Consider the following 25,440-nt stretch of genomic DNA (forward strand, 5'->3'; position numbering starts at 1 on the left):
AGAGTGAGAGGCTGTCTGGGAGTGTCCAGAAGCCCTGAAAACTCCTTCATGGGGATTGCCCATTTGATCTTTCCTGGGGGTGAGGTGTCAGATGCAGCCAGGGAGGGCCCCATGTGGTGGTCTTGGGAGGTGGAGAGGAGTCTTCCACATCAGAGGGCTCCAACTGCATTCCATCCTTCCTCTTGCCTTTGTGCCCAGAGGGGACCTGCACCCCCTCAGCCATGGGGTGGTCCTCAGGTGGACAGGCTCCAGTAGGAGAAAGTGAGGATTGGGGGTGGGGTAGCTATGGAAGGGGCATGAATAGGAACAGGGGTTTCCTGTTCCCTCCTTCTCCCCTGGTTGTTGCTACCTTCCCTGGGATCCCACCAAACGTGGTTGAGGGGCAGGGTCCCCTGACCTGACAGGAGTGCTGGTAGTTGTGGCTGGGGTGCCAGGTGGCCTGAGGGGGAGGGGCAGCGGTGGTAGGGGCAACTCTCTTGACAATGGGACCTACAGATGCCTTTCCTGCCTGGCCCATGAGGCACTCATGATGCAAGTGCATCAAAAGTATCGCAGGTCTCAGAGCACATAGAAAATCCTCACTAGGGTCCCCTGCAAAGGAATCACAAAGCAACCCTCTACCTCCAACTGTGCTCCCACCACCAGCAGGATCATGACCTGATGATGGAATGAGCACACATGGCAGAGGCCGGGGTCTCAGCACCCCAGTGAGAGGGCCACCACAGGAGAAATAACTCTCCCCAGGGTTTGGAGCTGGGGGAACAGGGACCAATTAGGGATATAAGGTGAGATGGAGCTGAGGACCACCCTGGTACCCAGCTGTAAGAGCTTGAGGGGGACATACTCACCCTCCACCATGAGCCCTCTCTCCACTGCCTTGTGTGGTAGCCTCCAAGACATGGAAAAAGACCCCCTTGCCATGAAGGTGGGAAGCCATCACAATCTTGAGATCCCCCACTACCTGAGCCAGGGCCTGCACCCAGGTCTCAAAGTACAGGTTGTCCCAGTTGGGCTGTTGGCACTTCACCCCATGTCTGTGGGTGAGTGTCTGAAAAGGCGTTGCCACCCCCAAAGCTGGAAGGACCAGTGGTGGAGGGTCCAGGCCTCACAGGCAGCTGTGGGGCAACCCACAGATACCTGTGCATGGCTGCAGTTTCCCTGCTGGAGGGATGCATTGGTGGGGCCAGACTGGGGCCAGGGCCAGGCTGAGTGGGTGTGCTGGTTGGCATGGTAGTCTAGGTTTGGGGGTGGGGCCATTGCCTTTCCCACCCCCAGCTGTAGAGGAGGCTGAAGAGAAGCCCTTCCCACTGCCCTTACCCTGGGTCCTTGATGGTGGGCAAGGGGGCTGGGAACCCCACCAAGAGGGGCCTGGCCAGGAGACCCCCTGGCCCTGTTGGCTCCCTGCCAGAGTCTTACCTCCTTGTGCAGTAGAGGTTTCAAGCTTCTCCAGCCTCGGAGGAGGTCATTTGGACTGCCTCTGGGGTGGAGGCTGCAGGGTCATGCATCCCCTTGGGGGCTTGGCTTGGATCTGCCCCTATGGTGAAAGCTCTGTAGGGGCATTTACTACCCCCCCCCAAAAAAAATGTTCCTGCTCTGCCATTGCTTCACATGAAGGAAATGAAGAGGATCAAATTATATAGTGTGGCCAGTAAATCTAATAGGGGCAGGCTGGGGTTGTGGGGGTAGGGGGTAGTAAAACTCACTGAGCTACAGCCTCACAGGAAAAAAAGAAAAAGAAAAAAAAAAAAAAGAACTGGGAGGGCTACACTTGGAGGGTGTGGGGGAGGAGGAAATACACACAAGGGCTGGAGAGACTCAGCCACACAACAAACACCAGGGCAGGGGGGAAATGCCCTGTGCAGTAAGTCCTATGGTCCAACAACACACAGGGAAGGCTGCTGAGGCAGATGTAAGAAATGGCTGGAGAGGTGGAGGGGCTTTGTTTGTTGAAGATCAGTCCAGGAGACCCTCAGGCCTCCATCCCAGCTCTCAGCAGCAGAGCAATAGACAAGAAAACAAAGCAGGATCTGATGCAGTGAGGCAGCTGTGGGGGAGTGCAGGAGCAATCAGTCAGTTAGGGAGTAATCCAGTGCAGGTGCGATGTTGAGTGGTGCAGCAGGGAATCTCTCTCTCTCTTCTGAGAGGGGGCAGAAGAAGAACAGATGGCAGCAACAGCAGCAGTAATGGTAGGAGCCTTCCAGTTCAGCCACTGAGGGTGTGCTTCAGGTGAAAGTGGAGGTGAAGGTGGGGGGTGGCCTGCCAAGGCACCTGGGACAGGCAAGCCACCTTTATGCTCTGGCAGTAATGTTGGGGGAGTGCCTCACAGGCAGTGCAGGCTCCCTCCTGAGGCTCTCCCCCAATCATGGCTTGCCAGTGGGCTGGGCAGCAGGCTGGAACAGGGCTGCAGAAACTGGGGTACAGTGCTGGGGTGTGGTGCAGTGTGGTGGCCCCCTCCTCAAGGGGAGGCAGTGGCATGCAGCAGAGCCCCTCCCCTCCCATGGAGGGGCAGCAGCAGCTAGCAGCAACCCAAGGCAGGAAGTGGTGTGGCCAACTTACCCCCAAAAGTTCTGAGAATAAGGCAGCAGCTAGCAGTAGACCAAAGTAGGATGGGGTCTAGTTATTTTCTCCCCAGAAGCTGCTGACTTCAAGCTTGCAAAAGCAACAGCCTAGGATAGGAAAGGGCATGGCCAACTTCCTCCTAGAGGCTTTTCTCTCAGAAGTTTCTGAGAGAGTAGCCCTGAGCTGCTTGCCAGGGCAGGTTTTTATAGTGCTGTGGCCAGTAGAGGTGCTGACCCCAGGCTCCAGCTCCCCCTGACTGCAGATCCAGGAGGAATTGGGCAGGGTCATTTTGCCCCAAGTGGTGCAACTTGCCCCACATCGAAGTCCATGTCTGGGCATGTGTGATGAGGCAAAAATCCCCAGCTCAAATTTCTGCACAGAAAACTCAGGTGAATTAATTATATGTGGAGGTGCATTCAGTGAGTGAATAAAAACAGATAAATGAAATGAGTCAATTCCAATTAGACATTGTTGTATTTGTTTTGACACAAAGTAAAATTATCCCATTGATGGGTGCCACTCCAATTCAACTGAGACATTTCAAACAGATTACCCTAATTCTTGGTAGTGAGGGAGTCATCAATTTTCTTAACAGCTTCCAATGATGATAATTTGCCTGATTTGCAATGTCTCAGTTGATCTTGATCTATTATTTTACTTCACCACATAGGCATGTACAAGTTTATTTAAAACTGATCAACAGGTAGGATCAAGAAGTCTTAGCCAATATAAAGAGTGATATTACTACCATTTCATTAGAACTGATTAATTATGGAGATAACTTACTTTACTTGGAGGGTCAGAATCCATTCTAAAATTAATATCACTTACGTAGTTTAATGAATAAGAGTTGGTGAAAGGTTTTGAGAAACATGGCTGCAAAGGTGCAATGCTTGAAAAGAACCAGTCTTGAGACTGCTATCCTGGTTGACATTGGATGTACCAAATCAACTTAGGAGAGGAGGTTAAGGTTATTTAGAAGAAAGAGAGGAAAATTTATATAAAATATTTCAGTTAAAATGGTGTGCTGTTTCTGGAAAATCATCACCAAAATAATTCCCATTTTTCCACCTAAACAGTTAAGATTAAAATAATTGTACATTAGATTTGCTTAACACAACATCAGAATTCTCCAAGAAGAAAAGGATATTTAAATTGGTATATTTTTCCAACCTCATTTACCTGATACTTACACTTTTCTTTTTAAAATGGCCTTATATCACATTTTCTTTAATTTAAACCCAGGAAAGAAGAAAAAAGCCAAACATTAGATTCTTTATTCATGCTTAAACTTTTAATTTTCAGTGTCTCAGTATTTGTCCCCATTAGTCATAGCATCTAGAAGGATGACAAAGCATGTGCTGGTTCACACCTCCAACAACAATAACACATAGTACTAGGACATATTTTCATGACCATTTGAGGGGAACTAGGAGAGACTGACAGCCTTCCTTTCTTTCCTAGTTGCTCTAGTAGGTTATTCTGGGAAAATAAGAAAATAAAAGCCTGAAAGAGCCTGTTATATAATGAAAGGCAAAATGTAACTAGCTTCATAACCTTTCCTCATATAGTTTGTAGCCTAGTCATTACAGAAAACAGACAGAGGACTGGAAAAAAAAGTGCAGATCAAGAGTAATCAGCTTAACTGGTGATCAGCTTAACTGACAGGGATCACTTTAGCCCCATCAAAAGAAAAGAAAGAAAATAAAAATCAAGTGTTTTCCCATAAGCAAGAAAATGGATTAAGCAAAAGTAGAGAAAACAGGAATTCCTGTAATCTGAAATGGGCATGGACCAAAGCCTTAAGGCTGCTTTGTACATTAACCAAAAGCAGGACAGCCAAATGAGTGTGGTGTTCTGTCTGAATTAAAATAACCTGCTTCCCAGCAGAGTTAATTAACTGGGCCTGCAAAGCATGTGATATGGCTACACTGCTTTTCATCCTGGAGATGGTTAATTCAGGTCTTGCTTGGGTCTCTGCATAGCAATGGATTTTGCCATGCAGACATAACCTTAGATGCTTTAGATTAACTGAAGCCTACAAAGCAGCATAAACTAACTTGAATTTACTTTCTAATAAAAAAATACTGTAACTACTTGAAAGCATAACATTTTTGGAACTTTTTAGTTAGAAGAAGTATTCAAGTCTGATCACATACGTTAATTCTAGCAATTCAGAACATCTAGGTCCCCCTGTTATATATATTTAAAAAAAAATAAAAGGTAGAAAGAGCTGATTACAATGGAACACAAGCATAACACTCATTATATGACATGATCTAAGGTGTCTGATGTGTTGCAAGTGAGAACGGTTTCTTAATTATTTATCAGATAAAGGTGCTGAACACTACAGGCAGTATTGAAAGAGCCCTGACTAATGCTGAATAAGGATCTACTTCTACAGGAGATTTCTGATGATCCAATAAGCAGAAAATAAACATTAGGGCTGTACAAAACAGTCCCTGTTTTGATTCAGTGGAGATTCGGCTCTATTCAGTGGCCAAATCTCCAAATCTGTACCGAATCAGAGGACTCTTTAATCTCTTTGAATCAAATTGGAACCCTATGAATTGATTCAGAGACTTGGACATAGACAATGCTTTAAATATTTTTTCTACATACCTCTAGGTAGCATGAATGCTTCAATGCTGGAGCACATGGAACATCCCACAGAAGCACAGGGGGCTCCCTAGTGTGTTTGGCAGCAGACCCAGAAGCAGATCAGAAGCACTTCATGTCTACTTGCAGATCCACTGGGGAGCATGCAGGGGGGCCTCCTGCATCTCCCTGGCTTGGCAACTGGTACTTTCTGGATCTGGGGGGAGAGGGCATCTGGTGTCCCCCTGAGGCTGATCACTGAGCCAGGGGGGTACAGTGTGCTCCCTGGCAGCCGCAGAAGTGGACCAAAAGTACTTCTGGTCCACTTCTGCGTTCACCGCCGAGCACATGGAGGGCCCCCCTTCACACTCCTGTGGGATGTTCCATCCGCACCAACATTGCAGCATTCAAAAGCCACACTGTTACCTCGAGGTATGTAGAAAAAATATATAAAGGTGAGTCTATGTCTCAATCGCTAATTCTCTGAATCGGCATCAAATCTTCAGATTCAGCTGAATCAAATCAGGGACAGTGATCTGAATCAATAAATCGAATCACTGTCCCTGATTTGGGCTGAATCTGAACTGAATAGGGCCCGCTTTGCACACCCCTAATAAACAGGACTCATACCAGAACAGTTTTTAATAAATTAACAGAATATAATTAGGAAAATCTGTTTGTTTTAGATTTTCAGCTATTGCCTGTGCTTATGTTACCTAAGGGCATGTCTAGACAAACCAGGGGCCCTAAATTGAAGCAGTGGGTTTTTAAACCCACTGCTTCAATTTACAGCCCTTTAAAAGCCTGTGTCATGCACACACCTTGCACTTACTTGCTTCTTTGGCAGCAGGGAGGGGAGAGTAAGCTGCTGGCAGGTGGAGAGGTTCATGGGCTGTGGAGGTGGGGGGCTAGTGCTTCCCTCCACGGCAGCTCCCCCCCACCCAGGTGGCACCCGGCTTGGGTGGTCCTGGTGGGCACTGGAGCTGTGGAGGGAAGCACAGTGTCCCCGTGCAACTCATGCATGCAGGCTGGCTCCAGGGGGTAGGGGGGAAGGAGGGAGGGAAAGATCAGGCTTGCCACTTTTCTTGGGCAGAGCTTGCCTTCCTGGGCTGCTCCTAGGCTGCCTGCAGGGTTTCCTGCCGAGCCCCTGAGCTGCACCCAGCCCAGTGCTTTGCTCTGCAGCTATAGGGCAGCAAACTAAAACTCCTCAAAGGACTTTTGGTTTCACGTGCCCCAAGCCATTTAAGGTGAATTATGATGCCAAATTTCCTACAGCGGCTGTAATTAATGTGCAATACACTGCCAACATGTGCAAGCACTGATCCAATTAAAGCAGTGCAAAAGCATTTAGCCCACTTTGAAGTGTTGTGCACACTTGCCCCTCCTTTCATCTACACATGGCCTAAGTGCTGTCATACATTAAGAAAGATCTGTGACTTAATTCAATAGGACTGGAATTCATCTCAGTATTTGTGACTAATACATAGACATTCTGGATTGGGAACCTAAGGTAAGAACTACAAGTAAAAGTGAGTACAGTCTTAAGCTGCATAGCATTTCCAAGGTCAATAAGGCTGCTTACAGGCATTCATCTCTACCAAAAGAAATTTCTTCCCGTAGAAAAATAGCCAAAGAGCTAAACTATACAGATGCCCTCCAGCTTCATGGTTGGAGAACTTCACAGATGGCTTTCCAGCCAGGGAACACTAGGAGACTGTTTTCCAAATAGTATCTGACAGAGACAGCACAGGAATTTTCCTGTCCTGGGCAAATGTCCTCTCTTCCCATCAATAAGTTAACTGGCAGGAGGTAGGCATTCTCCTGTGGGGAGGGGGGACCCTCAGTTGCTGGGACAAGGCTCTGGGAGCCTTGTGGCAGGGGTGCAGAAGGTGCTGACCCAGGGCAGTGCTGGGTGAGGTGGAGGCATTTCACCATGGCAGCAAGGCTTCTGAGCCTTGCTGCAGTGGCATAGCACAGTGTCTCACCCTGCTCTGCCCCAAGTCAGTTGGGCAGCAAGGGGAAGCTGGCAGGTGAGCTTCTCCTTGGTGAGAGCCTCCACATGCAAGGCTCCCAGCCCCTTTGGTTTTTAAATCAGTGTCCCCATTTTCCATCTAAAAAGTGGGAGCAAAAGGGGAAAAGACTTTCCTTAAATTCAGCTCCCAGCCCCTCCTCCTTATAAATTCCCACCCCTTCATCTGAGTAGCAGGGGGACTATTTGATGTCCTCATTTACGCAGCTATACCTCTGGATCTGGGGGGTCGCCGGAGGTTGGCGGCTGAGCTGTCTATGTCCTCCGGGTCCCCCATAGGAGCCCGGAGATGGCTCGGTGTTGCGCACTGACTGGGGCAGGTCCAGCCTGGCCGCCATCGCGGTCGCTCAATGCTGTCTGGCGGTGGGCAACCAGCACCACGATGACATCAACTAACAGTTCTTGGAGTAGGGTATCACATTGGCGTCTGGCGCTCGATGTTCTCACTTGCAGTTCGGATAAAGGCTAAAAGCTTTTAAAAACAGTTAAAAGCCTACAACCGCAAAGGAGCTGCCACTGTGTATGGCAACCAGCACCTTAAAAATACCAATAAGTTATGGGGGACAACAAAAGAGAAAACCGTGTGTGCACGTGTGGGTCATAGGTTCAAAACTAGTGCTCCGCTGGGGGACACCGAGCAGAGCACCCCAGATAGCACCCACCGGCTTGCAAACTGAGGGAGTTCGCTGGCGGCTACTGCCCAGTGGTACTCTACCCGGAGACACGCGCGAAGGATACCGAGGAAAAATGCCCCGAGGTCACTGGGAGCCTTCCAGGGGACACAAAGAGAATCCAGCAGGTCCAAGAGTTAGACCTGCAAACTTGGCTCACCATCCCTATCATTCAGCTGAGAAGGGGGACAAGTGAAACGGACAGTGCTCCATGAGCTACACTCCCGGTGCCCAAGAACCAAGAGGGAGCAGCATGGCAAAGGCCCTGTCTGCTTCTCACAGGTGAGAAGCAACTGGGAGATTCCCATCCCAACTTGTAGATGGGTAGGGATAAACTGCTAATCCCCATGCCTTTTCCAGATCAGGCTAATCCTGGTCTTGGAAAGGCCTAGGAACCTTTCCCATAGCTCCATTCTTCTTATCCCCTGGCTTAACATCATTTTATGGCTTCTTTTGATCAAAAACAATTTTTGCAGTCTTTCTCTATTGTGTACTTCTGTTATAGGTTGTCTCTGACATAAAATTAAGCATGACACATGTATGTATGCACATACCATAAAGTTATTTTGGCATACTCCTTTCATAAGTGGTGATCCATATTGCTAGAATGAAGTTATTTGCATTTCCCAATAGGAAAGACCTCTTAAAGCAAGTTTACTCCACTGGTTACCTCATTTCTTACACCTGACTTTTTGACAACAGTTCTGGAAAATAAGAGGCCATTCCTACCCTCTGCCGTAGGAGTCTTATGAAGATTAAGAATAAAAATGATGTCAGGGAAACTTTTTACATGTCATCTTTATTCTCCTTTCTTTACCTGCAAGCAGACTATACTTCTCTTTTCAAAGCCATACTTATTCCCCCAGAGCAGCTAAAAAAAACCTATCCATTTCCTTTCCTGGGACCAAAACACATATGCTACACAAACCAAATCAATTCATAACTTTACTGGATGCTAAAACATGGACAAAATAGAGATAATATTTTAATGGCTCATTCAATTTACCTGCTAAACTGTACTCAACAGATAATAATGACCATCTTCTCTATTAAACACAGCACACACTCTGCCAGCTCCAATCCAACCTGCCCCATATAGCACGCAGGGCTGATCTGGGATGCAAACTTCATGAAGTTGCCCTGTGTGCCTGATTCAGGCTCCCAGACCTGGTGCCACCTGTGGGCCTGATTCAGGTTATCCCTGAATCTAGCATGCAGAACCAGTCCAGCATGGGCATCACATGCAACATACACTCTGGACTGGACCCACATGCCACCTGCCACACAGGGCCAGAGCTCGGGCTAGCATGTGCTGCATGCAGAGCATGGTGCTAGTCTCAATCCCACAGATGGTACCGTGGCTTTGCAGACCATATCTTTTACATTCCTATTTTACACAAATTAAGCTATCTATTTCTACTACCCTTCATTTCTTCTGTAGCTGGTACTGATAATTTATCTTTGGTCTATAAAATAGTAGCTTTATTCCATTTTATGAGACTGTTTTAATTTACATATAGAATTAAAACAGAAGTCATTATCTTATTTGGTAGTTCACTTAGGATGTCCCTTCTTTTTCCCCCAAACATGAAGAAGGGCACTTTTAACTCAGAAGTTTGTATAACATCACTCCCAACTATAATTCATCTGCAGGCAAATAGTGATTAATCTAAAAAAAAATTGTATGACCTCAGAAGAGTTCACCATGTTCTGAAAACACCTAAACATAATTCTGTTCTACCCTGTTAAAACCCTGAAAATCCATTAATGGATCTACTTTTCTATGATCTAACCATTAACTCAGAATCACAAAAAAGGCAAAGTGGAGGAGGAAAATCCACCCCCTTTTTGTATTAAAGATGTTTCAGGGACCCAAACAGGGTGGACTGGATTTCATTTAGGATCTGAATAGAATATAGCTTTAAATGTTCCTTTTGTCAATTCGTTATTGACAGTACCACAGAAAGGGGTGGGGGAAGGGGGGACTGGGAGCCTATGATAAAAGTCTGCTGTGAATACATGAACTCCTGGACCAGTTCCCCTCCCATCAACAAAATAAAGACACACACTTTAAAATTCACTCTTGGCCTTAAGCAACCAAGTCCTGTTCCTCATTCACCAAATCTGTTCCACATGCACCTCATACCCTATGATTTCTACATTCTCCTTGGTTCTCTCCTTTCCCTTTCTGTTTTCAAGGTGCTCCTGAAACTGACCAAATAAAATAACAACAACTCATTCTTCTGATGAGTCTACTATGTCTATATCCTGTCTATCCATCTCTGGTCTCTGAGATTATGGAGGCTTTTCCTGGTTCTCTTTGCCTCCCTCACCCCATAACTCCTTATTCTTAATTCAGCTGTTGTCTTCACATTTCCAGCATTCAAGTCCTGCTAGTAGAATTCTAAATTTAGATATTTCCTCTCACTTCCAGACCCATTCCAAATCCTGAAGCAGTAAAAGACATAATGGACATGTCTACATGAGATACTTTAGTGCTCAGTAGACTAACCTACTGCACAGTAAAGCATCACTGTCTATATATGTACACTGTTTACCTCACAGTAAATTAGGCTACTGCACAGTTAGCTACTACCTGTAAATATAGGTAGTAAACTAACTGCACAGTAGATACTGCACAGTAGCTCATGTGTAGATGCTGACTGAGAGGAAATTTTCTTCCAGTCAGTCCCAACTGACCAGGGTACCACAGGGGACAAGGAAATCTCCTGGTTCTGGTAGTGCCCAGGTCCTGGCTCCTGGGGCAACAACACCAGGACAAGGTAACTCTCTGTTCCCCCCATCCCAGCACACTCATTTCCTGGTTCCCCACAGGAACCAGGAGGCAAAAAGCACTAGGACTGGGGACTTCTGTGCTTCCCCATCCAGCTGAGGCTGGCTGGAGGCTATCCCTCTTCCGGCAGGACAGGGAGGGGTGCCAGGGCCCCAGCAAAGGCAATAGGCACATACCTGGGAAACAGTGTGAAGCCTGTCTCTACCCCTGCACAAATCTGGGAGGCACATGTCCCCCCCATACTTCCCCTGGCCTGAAATTTATGCAGCAACAGGGAGCTACCCCTCCTTCCACCCATGGTCCCTTGGGCAAGCCACATGCCAACACCATTACCTTGCTCCCTGCCCCAGGCATGCACTGCCCTGGCTGGGACTGGGCAGTGCCATGGCCCCGGCCCCAGCCCCAGCCCCAGCCCCAGCCCCTGCTGTGCTGGCCCCAGCACTGGCCCCCTCCCTCACAGTGGGAGCTTCAATTTTCCCCCACTTCCCACGCCCCTTTTTTCCTTCCACAAACTTATCACCATACAGTAAGTAGGCTGCTGAACTCCGCTTGGCTGGGTGGGGTCCTGGTCACCAGCAATGCTGGCAGCCAGCCTGCATATGCACACATGCATGCCGCACTGCCTGCCTCTCCCTCCCAGGGTTCCCATTTCCTGAAGGACCCTGGGCTATGACTATCTGACCTGGGTATTAATGGACCTATGGCTGGAGCCTCCAGCTTCCTGTGGTGGTGGCAGGGGCTCATTGCAGGGCCCCAGGAAAAGAAACATATTTGCAAACTGCTTCCAATTCCCTGCGTATGTAGGCACCTGCCCAGGAGTGCTTACTCTCAAGTAGTTTACTCGAAAGTAAACTGCTCCTGGATGAAATGCATGTGTAGATGTGGCCCTTGATACCTAGCCTAAATTTCCTGTGTTGCCACTTAAGACCATTACTTCTTGTCCATTCCCCTGTGGACACAGAAAATAATTGTATTTTTTTAAGACTCTTTTGTATTTGAAGACTGTTACCAAATTTTCACTTAAACTTTTTTTTTTCCACTCAGAATCAGTTACCCCAGTTCTTCCAACCTGCCCTGCAGAATTCTTGATACAGGTGCTGTAGATGCAGGGGAAAGCAAATTTGAAAATGATGCAGAGGCATTGGCTCAGTATTGACATGAAAACCGGTTCTATTTGAATTGCACCCTACTTTCCTATAGCCTCCTGGGGATTTCCTATGCAAACAGTCACCAGGCCTGATGCTGCTTAGCTTTGGATTCTGGATGAGATGTCCAGAGTAATATGGCTACTGGTGTTAAATATTTCTGGCGTTAAATATTACAGATGCCCAGATAGTGATTCAATTAACTCTCTTTTCCAAATTAGAAATTTTATCATGAACAAGCATGTGTTCTAAATTAAGGCTATTGTACACTAGAAGCACAGCTCTGATGATACAGTAACAATTTTCCCAATATATAATGTCTTACAAACACTTCAATTTGGGAATATCATAGGACTACAGTGAAGCTGAGTAGTTATACCCCAAACAAACAGTGAATTTTTTTTTAAAACCCCTTGGGTCCTCATTAAAAATGTACTGAATAAGTAGTGCAATAAGGAAGAAAAACAAGTAAACTAATTAAACATTTAATTAATAATGTGAAGTTTATTTTATGAAAACTGACAGTATTCTCCCCCTATGATGTAATTTGAAATACCCAGAAGAATCCCATTTAGAAACTATGCTAGAATAACTACATAGTTCTGATTAAAACCAAACAGGGACCAACTTAGGGATGCATTAATGATGACAGTGTTCCCCTCCATGAAGTCTTATGACATTTCTTGGTTCTGTAAGACAGGTCAGGATACAGCAAAACTCCCCAATAGCCCAATGATGACTATGAAGGCCACATTGTGTGTGTGTGGGTGTGTGTGTGTATTTAGCATACTAGTAAATGCTAGATAATTTTGCAGAATTTTAAATTAATTTAGAGAACTGGAGTGCTCCCACGGTCAGTTTGAAAACAATACTCATCAAATTGGATGAGTGGAGAAAAACAACTGTTGGGATTTTTCTATCATTCCTTCACCCACCCAATGTATGATTTCTGAATGCAAGAGCATTAACAAACCCATTCACAGACGCGTTTTAATGAACTGTTCTCCCTCTCAAATATAAGGTGCAGTTTGACAGAAGACAGCTACCTGATCAGCCACTCTTTCAGCTCTGCAGTCAGCAGTTGAATATTTTCTTATGAGAGAATGAGAGTAAGATATTTTGATGTAACACCATTATGCTGACTAGCACCTGCATGATGAAAAAAGATAATTTCCTAGAATGAACAATATTCCTTCAAAACATGGCTTCACAAGGCAGTGACAATTACAACACCCTTTTATAAGTCCCTTAAGATGTGAGGAGGGATTCCACAGAGGATACAGAGCAGAACGAACAATTAAGGGAAGCATTTTAGCAAATTCCTCAGAGGCAAGATATATCAAAACTGCCCTTATATCAATTTAAAAAAGCAAACAAACATAAGGTTAACAAACCTTAGAGTCAAGGTCTGGTGACCCACTTTAGGATATATGGAAAACAAACCCAATTTTAAAAGAGCTTTTCTTTTACTATAGTGGCAAATATTTTACAGACTAAATTACTGATAAGGACTAGAATTGCTTTGACCATCTGAAGAACCAGCTGCATTCTGATAATGAAGGGCAGAACAGAGTATTGAGAAAGAAAGTCCCAAGTCTCATTTCTAGAACATTTTCCTATGGATTCGGTTATGAACCAGCCTATAGGTGGATGAGAAAGGGGTAGAAAGATCTGTTGTGTGGAGGCTATTCCAATTCCTGATCAAAACCAAAGTGAAATAATAACTAACATGAAGTTATTATGGCCCATTCCACAAAGATAAGGAGCATGGACAGGCAAAGGGATGAGAGTAGGCAGATCCTTGGCTCTACCTTGCCTGACATATCTTACAGAACTCAGACAGGAAAAAGACTGTAACAACTTACTTTCATAAATTGCCTAATAGGCACTGTTCTCCACTGAAAATAGTTGTTTGTACAGTAATAAATCCAGTTGGATCCACTGCCAGGGGACCCTAGTCAATACAAACTAGAATGGGCTGTAGCCTAATCTCAGAGGGGATGTAGTACATGCTTCCAGTTCAGCACAGGTAAAATCACAATGCTTGACATCCATGGAGGTGCACTGGGAGAGATGTAAGAAGGGTCAAGAAGATCACCAGCCCTATAACTATAACTTTTGGATTAATTACCACTGTTTAGGAGATTACCATTTTAAAAGAAGTTTTCAGTTTAAGTATTTTTAGAACAAGCATTGTTCTTGGAATCCCAATAGCTGCAGTGGCCAGACAGATTTTTAAAAATGTCTGTCTGTGCTTAGCATGATAAATGTCACTCTCAGAGATGAAACCTGATTCAATTACCTTTCCCTATATCAGCTCAAGGTACATTTGAGATAGTGCATTTTTCATGGGACTTAGTCTCATAGAACATTCTCAAGTACCAACCGATACACAGTGAGAGCAGACAGAAGTGACAATTTTCATCCAATCTGGCTCCTGAAAGCACTCTACAGCCATGACCAAACAGAAGTACATGGTGCAAAGTGCTTTAAAAGGTCTCAATACAAGAAACAACAGACGTATACTTGAAGTTTGGGGCCAGTCCATTAGTTTACTAGGCTTCAGTCAACTAAATAGTTCTGGTTTTGAATATGAGTGCTGGGATATTATGAAAGACATTTTTTGAAAATAAATAAATGTTATAGAATCATAGAACTAGGGTTGGAAGGGACCTTGTAGATCTTCAAGTCTGACCCCCTGCCTGGGCAGAAGAAAAAAACTGGACTCAAATGAGTCCAGCCAGGTAGGCATCAAGCCTCTTCTTAAAGATCCCCAGGGTAGGAGCCAGCACCACTTCCCTAGGAAGTGGTGCTGGCTGGAGTTGGTTCCAGCTCCTAGCTGCCCTAACTGTGAAGTAGTTCTTGTGGATGTCTAATCTAAAGGTGTAAAAACATATAAAGGTGTAAAAACATAAAAGGATAGCTAATGTGTTTTAACCTGAAAAAAACCCAGTTATGACTAAACTATCCACAATAATATATTAAGGGTGTTCATTAAATATAAAGATATTTGGGTTATTTAATTATTGCTTAACCTGACAAAATCTAAAAGCTCAGTCCTGAAGTGCAAAAAATGCAAATGTTTCAACTGCCAGTTATTAAAAATTATTGCAAAAATTGAGCTTCATAATTAAGCTTGTCTTTCTGGTGGAACAAGATAATCTCACAGATATTCGAAGGAAAGAGGGAAAAAATGCCTAAGAATTGACTTGAAGTCAAAACACACTTGTTTCTGAAAGTGCTATTTCACTAAAAGATTTAAGACTGATGATATTATCTAATAAGTATCTCATTCACCTATACCTTGATTTAGATTTGCATGAAGAAACAAGAGTTTGATGTATTCCAATTTCAGTGATTTGATTTAGAGGGAAATAGTTGCAGACCTAAATTGTTAAGTCTTACTGTGAGGACTTGAATAAATTAATATAAATTTGTTTTTATAGCAATAGCTGAATCTTTGGCAATGACTATAAGGATATGCTGATTTGCTTCCATAAGTGCTAAAGCTGATTCATTTTAGAGTTTAGATTTTCACAAGAACTTTTACATAGTTATCTTTGAAGTACTAGACTTTCGCCTCTGATACTGTATAGTTTATTTTAACTAGGGAGGGATAATGCAATTCATACAAAGTAAAAAGTAATCCAAACATTTGTCTGAAATTCAAACTGACCTTAAAGGCTTTTTGAGGCTTATTGCTCTCCCATCTCTCTTCTTGCACACCTTTCTGCTTCTTGGATTTGGTGAGGAAAAGCAAGAGAAATATTGCAAGAAAAATGCATTGCATAAAACTCAATGTCAGCTTTTACTCTTTCACTGAACAGAAATTTCTCAGGAATGGTTTGATATTGCAAAGCTTTATAAGGGGTGGGATGATCTAAAGGCCTTTCTTTTAATTTTAGCCTTATTTCAGACTAAAAGTATATGTGAAATGGGTTTGGCTGTAGCTTGGCTTAACCAGGATGACTACAATTAACATGGATTCAGGGTATAAAAAAGTAAATTTAAAGGTATCACTGAACCTTTTTTTCTGTTTTTTCTTTTTTCTTGATACATTACCTCATTATATTTCATTTGGGTTCCAGGCAGGTTATTGTTTATGTCCAAAGCAACAATGAACTTGGCTTACTGAGCTTTTTAAGGTTGATTGTGGATTTCATGCTTAGAAAACTAAAAAATGTAGAGATGTTCCATGTGTGGGGAAAGATGTTATTTCTTTGTGTGCAGTATCAGTGTTTTTAGGCACTGCCTAGAGAGTTTCTGCTGTGGCTGTGCACCGTCACTTTAAGGACTGGAGTAGGCAGCTGCCAGGTGGCTGATTGTGATGGCTATCTTCAAACACAGGCCAGATATATAAAGAGGGAAGTTGGCTGTTAGCAAGTGGGAGATGTTCAACAGACTGTACTGGGGCTGGCTGAAATGTGGATAGACAAGCCTAAGGCCAGGTGGTATGAATGTGGCCCAAGAGAGAGGACAGCATGAAAAAGGCCAGGTAAGAGCTGGCAGAGTGAATGGGACCCTGGTGAGAGAGGGGTGGCATAAGAATGGCCCTCCAGGGTAGTATGGTAGAGCTACAACTGTGTGCCCAGTTTGCTCCAGACCTAGGCTGGGAAGGTAACCCTATTATATCTACTTATACAAGAATCTTTCCTCTTTCATAGCCAGGGCATTGTAGGATTATGAACAGTAAGTCAAGGATTGTTGACAGCTTCATTCTGACTCAAGGGGTATTTGTATCTTTGGGAGAAGGATAGATTGGGCATTTCTACATGTCCTATAAAGGCTTTTACTGCACAGTAAAATACTGCACAGTGGGTGTGTCTACATGAGACATTTTACTGTGCAGTAAAGCCCAGTTGGAACAATGTCCACCTGCCCTGTCAGCAGGCATTTCCCATCCCCAGCTCCACAATAAGAGTGGGGGGCTGGGAGATTGCTCTGAGAGCTGCCTGTTGCCAGGGTGGGTTCTGAGCTTAGAGCTCAGGTGGGACAATGTCCCCATGTCCTGGTAGCAGACAGCTCCTGGGGGCAGGGAGAAATCTCTTAGCCTCCACTTTGATAGTGGAACTGGGGCCAGGAGCTCCCTGCACCCTGGGGAAAGTTTTCTACCCAGCCTAGAGCTGGCTAGGAACTGCCCCAGACTGGGACAGTTTCTGGCCAGCCCCAGTCTTCTCAGGGAAGTTTGAATGCACAGCCTGGAACTGGCTGGAAACTATCCCATTTTGGGGCACATTCCAGTTAGCTCCAGACTGAATGTTCAGACTTCCATGCAGCCTGGGCTGGCCAGGAACTGTCCTGGTCTGGTGCAGGTCCCAGCCCCAAAACTTTTTCCTAGCCCCATGCACTTATTGGGCAAGTGAGGCATGGGGCTTGGAAACAGCTGTGGGGAAGGGGCAAGCCCCAGCCCCCTCCCCAATCTACCCATGGGGCAGCTAGCAGTGAGTCCCTGGGGGACAGTTGGTGGGACAATTCCTGGCTGTCTTTGGCTGAGTGGGGATTCCCCACCCAGCCAAGGACTCACTACTAGCTGTCCCACTAAACAGTTGGGCAAATTATTTTGAAAGCTCCATATCTAAAGCCAGGTTCCTAAGTGAATGGGGTGCTTAGCATACTTGAAAAATCTTCAGACCACCTACCTAGATACCCAAAGCCTTTAAAGTCTAACTTTAGGGCTCTGTGTTTAAAAAAAAATGCAGATGTACACTTTTTGAAAAGATGTCTGCATTTTTTTAAACATGGAGACCTAAATTAGGTGTTAAAGGCTTTGGTTAACTAGGTAAGTGGATTTAAGATCTTTCAAGTATGCTAAGTGCCCCATTCACTTAGGAGCCTTGCTATAGAGCTGTTAAAATAACTTGCCCAATTGCTTGGACTAGTATTTTGCTTGGGGCTCTCTGTGCTTTTGCCTTTGCTCCAGGATCCTGAATCCTGCCCAGTGGGGCAGGGAGGGGATACAAGACCCTGGCAAAGGCTCCAACCCTCCCCCACACACCCATACCCCAACACCTTCACAAATAACACCCCCAACATACACACAGAGTTTAAAAATAGCCTCTCATGATTTACATACCAATTCTCTTGATTTTTAACGGTTTGTCTCATGATTTTTGACAGGGTGGGGTTGGCAAAACCACTTTGATTTTATGCTCCGCCTCCCACTTGGTTGATATTTGATACCTACATGTAAAAAAAACCTGCTTTTATTACCTGGAATCTTTCTACATTTGCATTCTTGCAGAACAGGTTTCTAAAGACTGGCTTTTTCATACCTGAGGGATGTCTAACCTTCTTTCATATCCTCACCATTTTTAATTTCTTTTTTTTTTTCCCCTGAGAGAGGATGTGGGCATCCAAAAGCTTGCATATAACAACTTTTTTGGTCTAAGTTGGTTTAATAAAAGATATTGTGTCTACCCAAAGACTCCATCTACAGGCCAACGCTTCCCTCCCTTCACCATCCTGTATCATCAGCTTGTTATTTGCAAGTTTTTGGACACCCACACCCTCTCTCAGGCAGAAAAAAAAAGAAATAAAAAATGGTGAGACATATGGAAGATGGTCAGAAATGTGCTCTCTATGATTGGTAAGAGATAGAAGGCTCCAGAATTTTTATAGGAACTGTTTAGGTAACACTATTTTGGGGGGATTTTTGGGGAGCATTAAATCTGCAGCTGGAACAAGGCTTTAATCTGTGTCTCAGTGAAGCTGCTGACCACAAGGCATAATGATATATATTTAAAGTCATTTTGTGAATGCTTTGGCAAGTAGTTTTTACCATATAATAGTATTGTTGTGATATATATATATAAGATTTTGCTTATGTTAAGTAACCATCTTAATTGTGTTAACCGTTTTTCTGGAAAAAGCAGCAATTAAGCCTGTGTGCTGTGAACCAGCTGCAGTGAGGAATGGGATAAGATACAGGGGCCCAAAAAGGGTGGGGATGGTACAACTTGAGACAGAAAAACAGACTGGAATGTGAAAAACAACACGTGATTGGTATCAGAATCCGAGATGAACATATGCAAAAAGGTGAATGGTAATTGGTGAAGAAGCCTCCATCAGCTTCTGCACATTGACTACACAAAAGAAGTCAAGGTCTTAGATATGTGCTTATAGCAAAAAGATATGTAAATGAATGAAATGCATAGGCAATTCCATGCTAATGATCCAAACAGTAAATAGAGGCGGAGCTTGAAATGGGAAGAAATATGGGTGAAACAAGGGAGGAGTGAGGGTGGGATAAATGTTAGTAAACATGAACCAAAGTGTATAAATGTGGAAAGAATTATTGTTCATGGCTGCTTCCTGTGTTCATAGACTGGGTGTCTGAGGGAGCTTGCCGGAAGCTGTCTCCATTCTAAATAAAGCTATTGTGAGCAATGTGTGGAAATAGCGTTTTCTCCCTGTATGCTCTGGCTAATGAGTAACAGGACCCATGAGCGATTAGATCATCATCTCCCTAGTCATTGGGCACCACATTGAGTTGGGGTCTAATAGGAACCATCCTCATTTTGGGTACAGATTAGCTTGTCTGAAGATTTGCTGATGAACCAATACATTTTCATTGTTTTGGTCATTTTCAAAGACAAAGGGCTTCCTGCAAGTGGCATAGTTTCACTGGAAGGATTAGTTGTCCTTCAAAAAGCTAGAATAGAGGTTGACAGGTGGTCACCTGGAAACTGTAAGCCATTCATTTAGAGTCTAGATAAAGTGCTTCAACAATATTGGAAGTGTGTCTTAAACACTGAAAGGACATTATCTGGATTGATATAGGAACTGGAATGGAGTGGTTTGATTAGAAGAATGGTTGGACTCAGCTGGGAAATCCATAGTGTACTAGGAACTATGTAACTTTATTATTGCTGAACACCATGGATGTATAAATTCCCACTAGAGCCTCCTCTTCCCTAATTTGGGCTGAGTGCACACTCTGCTTAGATTCACCCATGTAGACACTCCAAAGAACTAATGAAGAAATGCAGCTATACAATTAATTCAACCACCTGTGACTACTGCACAGAGCCTCAGACTATGCAGTGCCTACTGCAATGCCCTCCGCTTGCAGACCCATGTACAATAAATGATCATGCAAAGTAAAATAAACAAGCACAAGCATGTGTAACAAAATGGTCAAACATGGTATAGAGACATGAGAAAAAGAAGAATGCAAATGATAATAATTTTTAAAATGTTATAGTAACTGACTCTGTTCATATGGATGGACTCTTGATACATATCTCCTGGCCAAATTTTAACACACCTGTTCCTATCTGTTTCCTACAAATGATGAATATCATAAAAGGATTTTACTATTTTTAATGGGAAAGACTAAAAATTTGTTATTCAATAGCTCTTTGGTACATTTGATATAACAATCAAAATATAGGTGTTAGTGACATCTTTTGAGCGTGGTAATTCTGTTTCCTCCATAATTACGTTCTTAAAAAATAAAAACCCTCACAAATTACACAAACCAGGAACATGTTAATTCTGAATCATGTTAATTCTGAAAATGGCTCTATCAAAAGAAAGCATACAAAATGGTGGCCAAACAAGCTCCCAAGTTTATATTCTGTTCTATTTCAAGCTTTTTAGTCCCTTTCTATTATGGTCATGGGCTACATACTTCTCTTCCTTAATTTCCTCTCTGGGAAAAAATGGGAAACACCTGTCTGTCCCTGGGGTTTTCTGACCTTTTATTTGTTTTTTGTTTTCATTACACTGTGAAATGTGTAGGTAAAAAATGTTGTCAAAGTGCAATTTACAAAATCCTGGAGACCAAATCTGTATGTAAAAAAAATTCACGGGATTATAGAAATCAGGAAAAGACTTTTATGAATAGTATAACAAAGAGGAGAGCTAGCCCCTCAATTGGTGCTGAAATTAGAATCATTACATTGCCATTCATGGGGTTACATGCATTTACACTATCTGAGAATATATGTGAGCTACTTTTTTGGACTGCCTAGAATGTTATTTTCGAAGTATCACTTGACTGGTTGGGGGGAGGGGGAACAATTTAAATGCCTGGGAAAATGTCAAGCTGCTACCTGGGAACAATTGAATAATGGATAAAAAACTTAAAATCTTGCAGTGGATGGATATTTTGGCAGAAATAGTAACATTTTGCATTGGTAAATCCTTTGATATATGTGGCAGTCTTGGTGGACTTTATTCTGAGCCAATGAATGTTTTTGAATGATGTCTTAGAATTCAGAACAATCTTCCATTTCCAAACCCACTTTAATCCTTCAGCTGAGCCTCATTTCACTACAATAAATTAATATATGCTATGCAATTTAGATTTGCATATGCAAATAATTTTAAATGATTTCAGTAATCTGAGAACCAGCTGCACGACATTTACTTTCAAAGACTAGACACATATATATTTGCTTTTAACAGAGCATTTTTTTCAATATGAAAAATTCTAAAGGTAGCCCTTAATACAAGATTCAGAATAGAAATGATAATCCTTTCCCCTTTTTATTTGCGACTAATACTTTTAATCTGTTTTGTTAAAGCCCTGTAATTTTAGGTTATTATATTTAATAGTGAGAAAATAAGCTTTTCTTTAAACCACCATACTATGTGTTTTTGGCAGTCTGTATGCCATCACAGTAAGACAACTAAAGCCATACAACACTGCAAAGTTCATAATAATCAGTATTCCTGACCATGCCAACATTTCATGGCAAATAAGTAGGAGGACAGAAAGAAACTAAGAATAGGCACATCAAACAAAAAATTCCAAAAAAACCAAAACCCTACAGTTGTTGCCTAACATTCGCGCACATTCAACCAGAGTTTTCTCTGAGGTTAAGGATTTTATTATCCATAGTGGTTAACATTTTGAAATCCTTATACTAGATCTGTAATGTAAGGCCATAGTTTGTGTTTAGAACATCAAGCTGATTTTTTTTAGCTAGAGCTGTTTCTCTGATGAGCAACAAAGACTAAATTAAGTAAATGTTTAACACCTGTGAAAAAGCAAACCTGTTATCTGGATTTCTAAATAGGGTTTTAGTTGCCCATATCTATACAACTAAAGCCTAGATTGTACCTGGACCTTCAAAATGGAGCCTGATAATATTGCCCCGGTGTCATTCAGATCAATAGCAAGAGCTGAAGTCTTAAAAGAGACACTACTTGTTGTTCTAACTTTTTAAAGAAAGCCTGAGTTGAGTGGAATTGCTGACATTCACACACAGAGGACCAACTCCTAAGACTGCATTGACTGTTGCCAACTAAATGTATATAGATATTTAATGATCCCTGTGGATCACTCTTCTGGAGAGCCAATGTAATTTTATTTCTGGTAGAGATACATATCCTGAACACAGTAACTTCTGTGTTCTGCAGAAAAGCTCCCATTTCTTGGTAAGAAAAGAGTCTTGTTCCCCTCTGTATATGAATGGATTCCGCAAATCACAAATAGATCACAAATGGGAGATGCCTGAGAAAGGTTAAGTGAAGCTAGACTAGGATTGTCTCCTTGATGTTTCCTAAAACATTCTAAACTAATTAAGTAATGATTAGATTGGGTAGCAGAATGGAATTATGAAACAAATATAAGGGGAAAAGAGACATGGCACAAATAACTTCTGTGATTTAGATTTCTTTACGTACATCAGTGTGCAGGATTATGCATTATGTATGCCCTGAAGTTGGTAAAAGATATCACCTTGCTCTGTTTTCAGTATGTAGTACATAGTGATTGGCAACATGTTATGAAGAAAAATTAAAAATATGAATATGATTCATTTGGATAGTCATCCCAAAGTACACAGTGAGGTTACCAATACTTAGCCAGTATACTTGCTTGATATAATACATCATTTAATCTATTTTTTTTTAAGTATGCAGAAATAAAGGTCTAACTCATTTTTTTTTAAACTATTTTGAATCATTAGACCCTTTATAAGAAAAAAACTGTTTCTAAACACCCAAAATTGTATCTTGTCATTTGAACTGCAAAGAAAGGAACCAAATTCTGTGTGAGAACTAACATGAACTTTCACCATTGCATAAGCCGTTGCCTATTTCTTTGAGCTTGTAAGACATACCTGCCTTTTCCATAACTCTCTGCATTAACCGAACATTGGAAGTAATTGGGCATCTTTAGATAGTACTTTTTTCAAAGGGGATTTATTTTAGAATCAATATATTCTGTGGGCATAGATAGGCCTTGGGTGTTATTTTAGCTGCTTATGTGAATAGAGCTCTACTGACTTCAGTAGAGGTAAACCAGTTTAGTCCAATTTAGGATTTCTTCTGCAGCATGCTGGATACCTATCAAGATGAACATTTTGAACCATTTCTACACATGCTTTTGGAGTGATGGGGGAGGGAGGGTGCTTTAATTTGAGAAGCTCTGACAGCTGCTCTAACTAAAGCATCCAGAGCATCTTGTATATCAGCAGCCCCACACTTCAGAGTGGTGACAGAGTTGCTTTATCTAAAGCTCATCAAATAAGCTTTAGAGGAAGTGCCCTTACCACCATTTTGAAGCAGGAGGGTGCTGATATATGAGATGTGGGAGGCTGCTGGAGCATGGAAATTGCCATGTTCCAGCAGACTTAATTAATTGAGGCTGCTCCAACACACTGAAATCAAAGCAAGTCAGAGCAACCTCCCAGCCCATATGCAGGCACCCTTACAGATTTTGCCCAAAAGCACTTTGCAAAGAACTCATGTCAAAAGAGCTGACCAGCAATTAATTTTGGCAAAAGAATCTGGATGTTTCACCATGAAAAGGTCAAAATCATCAGTATATCCAGTAAGGCAGGTTAGAAAAGGATATCCAGTACCCTGTTTGTTAAGGTACTTACTTTGTCTGTGAATATTGTGTCCCTCCTTTGTTTATGATAGAGGCTTGATTCCCTACATCCCAGAGAAATAATGTTGCTGCCAGTGGATTAGCTCTGCTGAGGTTCTCTCTTCTGTCTGAACTGTTTAATTTCTTTTAAAAAAGGAGATATTCACTGAGGTCAGTAAGAGAGACAAGCTACTTAGTCTGGTAATTAGAATGAGTTTCTGAGTGGTGCTGTCACAACTACCTAGTGCTCTGCTTTATACATGGACAAATGCTATACTCAGTAAAATGTATGCTGTATTTTTTTTGCCTGTCACAGAGATTGACTTTACACGTCGTCTAAGGATGAAGTGTGTTTTTAGTGTCTTCTATATGGTATTGGTACCTTAAAATGAAAATATGCCCACCATTCTTGAGGAATGATGACCAAAAACAAATTCACAAACACAGTGTTTGTCAAACTTATTTTTATATCTTTTTCCACTTTTAAACTTTGATATTCTCTTTTCCATTATCCCTTCTCTTTTCCGTTATCCAGTTATTTTTTTCTTTCTTCTCAAGTTGCTTCTCTTCTTCTTCGTGGTCCCACCCGCTTTCCCCAAAATTTCCCTCTTTCCTTGCATTTGCTTGTTCCTCATCTCTAAAGCATGAGAGCACAGTCTTGCTTCTTTCAGGTTCTATTTAATAGTTTGGAATACTGACTGTATTCTTAGCAGCTTTGAGGAGACAGCTGGTGCATCTGCATGTGCCCTCCCCATGGCACCGCTGTTACTGCACTATCATTTAGTACTTCCTTTTGGAAGTACTAAATGATGAAACAGTAACAGCCATTATTGTGCTGTCCTGACAGTGCACAGTCATTTTTAGATGCTACACCATCACAGCAATGCATTATAATGAAGTATCTCCTTGATACGGCAATGTAGCATTGGTGTTAAGGTTTGTGCCTGCTGACACTATGTCACTATAGCAATGAGCTATATCACCATAACACATTGCTACAGTAATATAACATCATGTGTAGATGTGCCCAAGAACTCAGAATCTAAATGTGACCTCAAATGTATTTCTCAAATCTACAAGTTAAGTTTATTATGAATACATTTGAAATGATTGCAGTATTCTGCAAGTTTTTCGTTGGAACTTCCATACCTGAAAATGAAAAATTGCGGAACTTCAATTTTAGAGTAGTTATCATTAACAAATATGTTGTAATAAACTGCTCAGCTGTTGCTGGAGGTACAGCTGGATGGTCCTGTGCTCCGGGTGGCAGTAGCTAGGTCAGTACTGTGGGGGTTCCACCCTCCCAAAAAAACACCCAGGCCCTGGTCACCTCTCTGTCTTTATGCTACTAGTTGTTACCACCATTTTAAACTATTTGAATCAGGAAATAAAACATTGAAACAAAAGAAGTTTGGAGAGATGGGGAATGCATTCCAAAAAGATTTCTGCCTAATCAGAAATCATTAAACTCTGAAACTTACCTTTTCAAGGTCCTTCATTCTAATCCATTATCTTTCATTCCCCATCAGTACTGCAAAAATGTCAGTTTGATGACGTATTATACATAACAATGCTATTACATTGGCATAACATGACAACTGGGACTTGTCTGAACTTTTTAAACTTTTAATCTCTAAAATAAATTACAATCTGAAAACCTTTGAAGCATAGAAAAGAAGCTACTCATTAGGAAGAATGAGAGAGAATAAGAATCTTCATATGTGTGTGAATCTTCACACATCCTCATCAATTAGCAAGGAGTCAGGGGAGGGGCACTCTGAAGTGCTTTGGGTTAGAGTACAAGGGAGTCGAGGGGAAAG

The 25,440-nt window shown here is 42.6% G+C and overlaps 1 long non-coding RNA gene across 1 annotated transcript; it reads right to left on the reverse strand.

The window, feature by feature from the left end:
• Positions 1-564: 564 nt before the first annotated feature.
• Positions 565-17,464, reverse strand: LOC109323802. The gene is made up of 3 exons (XR_002104758.1): positions 17,336-17,464; positions 9,956-9,961; positions 565-577 (listed from the first exon to the last, which is right to left on the reverse strand). It is a non-coding gene; the product is annotated as an uncharacterized LOC109323802 (long non-coding RNA).
• Positions 17,465-25,440: the final 7,976 nt, after the last annotated feature.

This window comes from Crocodylus porosus, unplaced genomic scaffold (genome assembly GCF_001723895.1).
Source record: "Crocodylus porosus isolate Cpor-Errol unplaced genomic scaffold, CroPor_comp1, whole genome shotgun sequence".
Lineage (NCBI taxonomy): Eukaryota > Metazoa > Chordata > Crocodylia > Crocodylidae > Crocodylus > Crocodylus porosus.